The sequence below is a fragment of the Tupaia chinensis genome, unplaced genomic scaffold (assembly GCF_000334495.1).
Source record: "Tupaia chinensis unplaced genomic scaffold, TupChi_1.0 Scaffold000634_1, whole genome shotgun sequence".
Classification (NCBI taxonomy): domain Eukaryota; kingdom Metazoa; phylum Chordata; class Mammalia; order Scandentia; family Tupaiidae; genus Tupaia; species Tupaia belangeri.
Window position 1 is genome coordinate 3,704,847 of NW_006160154.1, and position 6,639 is coordinate 3,711,485.

A 6,639-nucleotide genomic window follows, 5' to 3' on the forward strand; every position below is an offset into this window, starting at 1 on the left:
TCCTAGTGATTACAAAAAAAAGGGGGGGGGGGAGATTTTGCCATAGGGTGTGTATGCTACTGGAGAGAAAGAGAGAAAAGTGAGAAATCCAGCCCCACCCCCCACGAGGGATGGTCATTCTGCAATCCCTTCTCCTCCATTCTCCTCTCAGGATTTGGGCACACACACACACAGGCATTCAGCATGTTTTTTAAGCTGCTGGCTTCAGGACTCAAACTGCAGAGTTGGCCATGTTGGATTCAGTACCTTTACCACACCAACTCCCGGCTCCTAAAAATACTTTTCACACATTTAAGGAAAAGAAAAAGGATTATGTTATTGTTTAAACCAACAACTGAGCAAGTGTGAGATGAGAAAAGGAAACATTAAAAGCAGACCTCAGATTTCTATGTAGACTCCCACAGGATCATGGGTTTTCTTACTAGACTTTCTTTCAAAATAATTGGTAAAAATCTATATTTTAATCTAAATGGTAAAAATCATATAACAGATAATTTTTTTCTTCATGTAATTTAATCAATTACTCTAAAATTAACATTTAAAATAAAATCATTAATATTTGATGCTACATCAGAAAAATAAGCAGTGATAAAATTTTCTGCTTAACAACTGAACTAAAACTGTACAGTTGCCTATGAAAAGTTTTAAGATACACATTTAAAATATAAACTATAAAAACAACTTTAGGATGCTTGAATACTCAAATGTCAGCTATCTTCATGTATTTCTACACATGAGAGTGTATACATGTGTCTTAAATATGCATTTTAAACAAAGAAACCTTTAGAAATTGACTATCTGGGGGCCAGCAGATTGCATAATGGTTACATTGCTGGACTCCCATGTAGTCGACCATGGTTTGAGTCCTGGATCCAGTGGCTTAAAACTCATGTCAGGCATGTGTGCACACGTGACCCAAATCCCAAGATAAGAAGAGAAGAGAAGGGACTATAGTGTGGTCATGTCCCCAGGGTGGTGATTTCTCACTTTCTGTCTCTCTGTCACTCTCTGTCTCTCTGGCAAGTACATGCACCCGATAGCAAAAATCACTCTCTCTCAAAAAAAAAAAATGGACTGTCTGGGTAATCTCTCTCTCAAAAAAAAAAAAAAAATGGGCTGTCAGGGCTGGACAGTGGCACAGCAGTAAAACGCATTGCTCTGCAGGGCTGACCCACATGGGAAGGTTCCAGGTTTGTGTTCAGTCCTCCTTGTAAACACTGAGTACATGTGTGCCCATGAACCGGGGCTCGCTGAGGCTGGAGGTAGATTAGAGCATTAAGAGCCGGATTAGGGTGCTGTCTCATTCTCTCTTTCACTCATGGGAAAAACAAATAGAAAACTTAACGAAAAATGAACAACAAATTCTCAAGTAAACAGGAAAAAAAAATAAACTCTGTTAAAAAAAAAAAAAAAGGCTTAACACCCAAATTATGTATACCAATGCCATTTTCTCAGGGCAGATGTTTTTCTTTTTCCTTTTGAGACTACTGAAAAATAAAACAGAACCACAAACAGTAAATATGATAATAGGACTCTCAGAATCTCTTTGCACTCTTCCATTATATTGATTCATCTCCAATTCTCATCTTTCCACATGGTTAAGCGGTCTGTTTGAAAGTCAATCCGGGATGAGCACACTATATAAACAACGGGGTTTACTGTTGGTTGCACTCCAGTTCCCCACTGGTAAATTAGTGGTTACTTCCCTTTGCACATACAAACATAGCAACAGCAAGGTCGGTTTAAGAATCTGCTCTAAAAATCAAACAATTTCAACGTGGGAAGTCCTCAAATTACACATAAATTGTATGTTAAGCATTTATTTATTAGTCTGTTATTTGGGAACTCAGAACACACATCCAAAACAAACATTCTATAAACGATGTCCCAAGCTACCAAACAGACAATGAAATCCTGAAATAATAAAGAAGAGCAAAGCACTATGCTGTTGTGATCGTAGTAATAGAAATAGAAGAATATGTTTTAAATTTTTATTTTTGTTGGTGCCTGAAAAAAAGTCTTTTCAAGTAAGAAAATCACCTCCACTGACATCTCTTGAGCCCTTTGGCAACCAGTCCTGTCCACCCACTGCTCTAATACTCTTCTAGGTGGTTTCCTAGATTTTCCCTCATCTTATTTGGCAGGCTCTCCTGGTTCTATGCTGTACATTACCGGTGTCTCATGGTTCCTCTAGGCTAATGACTCCCAATCTACAGAGCCCCCACCATGACCTGCTTTATGGATTTCAGACTCAATGATCCAATCCAAGAGCTGTTCATCTCCAACTGGATATTCTAGTCATGTGAAATTAAACCCACTGTCTTTGCACTTCACAGAGCTGCTACGCCTCCTGCATGTTTCACTGACTGGCAAACTCATTCCCACAGATGGCCTCTGTTAAAATAAAGGGTGTGATTCCCTGCTCTTTCTCTTTTATCACTATCTTCCAACCTATCAATTAGCAGTAATCGTGCGTGAAATTAAAACCCACTGTCTTTGCACTTCACAGAGCAGCTACGCCTCCTGCATGTTTCACTGACTGGCAAACTCATTCCCACAGATGGCCTCTGTTAAAATAAAGGGTGTGATTCCCTGCTTTCTCTTTTATCACTATCGTCCAACCTATCAATTAGCAGTAATCGCGCCTCGGATAAACCTCATTGGCTACAATACTGCCACTGCGCAAAGCTATCATCCTCCAACCTATCAAGCACCAAACACCCAGTCTGTCTTATGGTCGACCTGAACCTACCTCTAGACCAGCCTTCTTTTCGGCCTAGCCATCTTTTATTTTGCTTAACTTCCCAGGGTCTAGCTGGTGCTATGCACGGGACACGTAATGCCTCTATGTTTACTAATGCAAAATGAGGGAACCAGCAGTTGGCATAATGTCTATGTCGCTGGACTCCCACGTAGTCGACCACGGTTCGCGTCCCGGACCTGGTGACTTAAAACTCACGCTGGGCACGTGTGCGTGCGTGCCCAAGATCCCAAGAGGAGAATGGAGGAGAAGGGATTGTGGCGTGACCATCCCCCTGGGGGGTGATTTCTCGCTTTCTGTCTCTATGTCTGTCTCTGTCTGTCTGGCGAGCGCACGTGCCCTATAGTGAAAATCTCTCCAAAAAAAAAAGTTAAAAAAAATGAGTAGGCATAGCTCACAGCATCAGCAAAGGTGAGGAGAAATGCAGGAGCCCAATGAAAACACAAAGGCACCTCGTTTCTCACATGCTTCAGGTAAGGAGGCTCCTATGGGAATTAAACACGTGGGCCCCAACATATTCATTAGTACAGTAACCTAATTAACTGCGGGAGATATGTTCCAAGTGCTCCAGTGGTTGCCCGAAACTACAGACAGTACTGAATCCTCTACATACGATGTTTTTTCCTATACATACATACCTTGGATAAAGTTTAATTTATAAATTAGGTACACTAAGAGATTAACAAAAACAAGGAAGCCCTTTACAACTTCTCTTTTGTCTATCTAAATTGCCAGTGTCACTACTCTGGTCCTTTGGGACCATTATTAAGTAAAATAAGAGTTAACTGATCACAAGGACTACAATACGATGACAATCTATCTGGTAACCAAGGGGGCTACTAAGGGACTACAGTGTGGATAGTGTATACAGCATGGATAAGCAGGACAGAGGGATGATTAATTAATGAATTATTAATTTTTGAATTAATGCAAAAATATATACATTGGGATTTAGAAACAGTTTATTTTATGCTAAATGATAAACAAAACTGTACTTTTTGTGTCTGACTAAATCTAGCACAATTTTCAGCTGTATTTTGTTCTGTGCTTGATAGAAACTGCTTTGTATGAAATATATAAATACGTATACATGCATACAAATATATATATTAATATATATCACTTCAATATAATTACACCTGATAAAAATAAATCTTGCAGAAATCAGCCTCCAGGCCAGCCCCATAGTCTAATGGTTAAGAGAGTTGGATCCCACACAGCTGACTACTGTCTGGATACTGGCCCTGGCACCCTGAATAACACATAAAACACGAGTGGGTATGTGCACAAAATCCTCAGAGCATGGAAAAATGGAGAAGAGACTGCAGTATGACCATGCATTAGTAGGAGGTTGTCTTGATCTCAAACACTCTCTCACTCTCTCTCTCTCTCTCTGGTGAGCATGCTGGGCTCCCACATGGCTGACCGGGGTTTGAGTACAGGACCTAGCGGCTTGCTTCCTCACTTTCCCTCTCTCTCTCTCTCTTCCGCTCTGTCCCTCTCTGGTCAAATTAAAATAAATAAAGTTAAATAAAATAATTATTTAAAAACAAAAACAAAGAACACTTTATGCCTGTAGGTTCATCATGTGTGTTTCTAAACTTCCACTGCTCAATAGTATTCCAATTGATGAATATGCCACAAATTATTTATCCATTTCCCTGTTGAAAATCACTTGGGTTCTTTTCCAGAATTCTCCTTCTCCTCTTTTTTTTTTTTAAATACCCGGTAGAGATAAGCAGCAAAACTACAACACTTCCTCCAGCTTATATATAGGAGCATACTGCTAGGTCACAATCTATGTTCATACTCAGTTTTAATAGATAATGTCAAACTGTTTTCTAAAGTTGGGACTTTTTTGTACTCCTACCTATAGAATATGAGAGTTCCCATGATTCCTCATCTTGCCAACATTTAGTATTGTCAACTGTTTATACTGTTTGCCAAACTAGTGACAGTCAAATGATATCATAATATGACCTTATTTAGAATTCCCTGATTAATACTAACATCATTTTATATGGTTTATTGCATGTTCATGTCTTTTGCTCATTCAAAACACTTTAAAAGTAAATCATTTTCTAAGATGCTTAGCTTTATGGAAGTAAAATCCTTTTCTAGTTATATGTGTTTAAATATCTAGTTCCAGCTGTAGCTTTTCTTTTCACTATTTTACATATTTTTATGAATGGATTTTAATATGTAAATATTATACTCAATTTTTTTAACTTTTAAATTTTAATATAGGTGAATTTTTGGGTCTTTTGTATTGTATATAAGATAAAAGCAGGCCAGTCGGTGGCATGGTGGTTAAGGCAACTGCATGCCACATGACTGACTATGTAGTTCAAGTTCCAGACCCAGTGGCATATGAAACTTGCTAGGCAAGTGAGCATGCATGCCCAAAATCCTGAAAGGAGGGAGAAAGAGGAGAAAGGATTGCAGCATGATCATTTCCCCTGGAGAGTGCTTCCTCACTTTCCCTTCCACTCTCTCTCTTTCCCAGCAAGCATATGTACCCTCTAGAAAATGAAAATAAAAAAGAGAGAGATGCAATACTCTGAGTAAATATTAAAAAAAAAAAAGAAAAAGAAAAAGAAAAAGATGATCAGGGCAGCCAGTAGCACAGTGTTTAAGTTCAGGGCTAACTTAGTCAGCTAACAGGTTTGAGTCCCACCCCTGTTAGCTTAAAAAACAACCTGGGTACATGGATACGGGTGCCCAAAATCATGACAGGGAAGAGAAAAAGGAGGAAAAAGAATTGCAGCATGACCACACCTCACTGAAAAATGCTTTCTCTCTGACTCACTCTGCCTCTAGGACTGCTATACTTTCTGGCCATCAGGGAAAAAAAAAAAAAGACTACATAAAGATATTAGTTTACACTGGCTTCTAAATATTTGAAAATTTCTCACATTTGGGTCTTTATTTGTGTGTGATATGTGTATGTGTATGTACAATGTAAGACTAAGTTCCAATTTTCATTTTGTCCATATGGGTAACCAATCACTACAGCATCACTTTCAATAACAGTTCCTTGTTTGCCCACAAATCTATAGTACCTTTCAGTTCACAATCAAGAGTTCACAGATGTGTAGAGTCTGTGTTTGGGTTCCTGCTACTGCTGTAATTGTCCATCCAAACACAAGTGCTCCACTGTCCTAACTCCTATATCTTTATTGGAAACCTAAATCCTGAGTGGGCAACAGCCCCAGCTTGCTGCTGTTTAGAACTGCTCTGTAATTCCTGGGCCATTGCTCTTCTGTATAAAACTGCACAGTCAGCATGCTGGGTTAAAACAAACAAACAGAATTGCATAACATGTTTTAATTTAGTGGGAAAATAATGGACATCTTTTTGACATTGAATCTATGTATAAATATGGTTCAATTATTTATTTATTTAGGATTCTGAAAATATCTTTTAGCAAAGTTTATCATTTTCTACATAAAAGTAATATACTTTTTAAAAGTATTTCTTAGTAGGAACTTAGTTTATGTATTTATTTATTTATTTTGCCATAATGGTATCCTTAATATCCTTAAAATTCTCTTTAGTTCACTAATCATGAATAGAAATTGATTTCAAAGTACTTTGGCTTATTCAGAAAAGCTGCTAATTTCTTACTAATTTTAACAATTTATCTGCAAATGGTCAGTCATCTGTAAATAATGAGTTTTGTTCCTTCCTCTCCAATGTTTATACCTTTTGTTTTCCTTGTCTTATTACCTTGATGAATGCTGCATTCAAGAATTCTACTAGGACCAGCAGGTGGCATGGTGGTTAAGGCGCTGGACTCTCACATGGTGGACCATGATTCGAGTTCCACACCTGGTGGCTTGGTTTCTCACTTTCCCTCCTTCCCTCCATTTTTCTCT

General features: G+C 38.4%; 1 protein-coding gene and 1 pseudogene across 1 annotated transcript in view; both read right to left on the reverse strand.

Annotated features, from left to right (window-relative positions):
* Window positions 1-6,639, reverse strand: part of MIPEP (mitochondrial intermediate peptidase) — a 187,687-nt gene that overhangs the window by 75,189 nt on the left and 105,859 nt on the right. The gene's annotated exons all lie outside the window — the stretch shown is intronic.
* LOC114009837 (uncharacterized) lies at window positions 2,537-2,690 on the reverse strand (annotated as a pseudogene).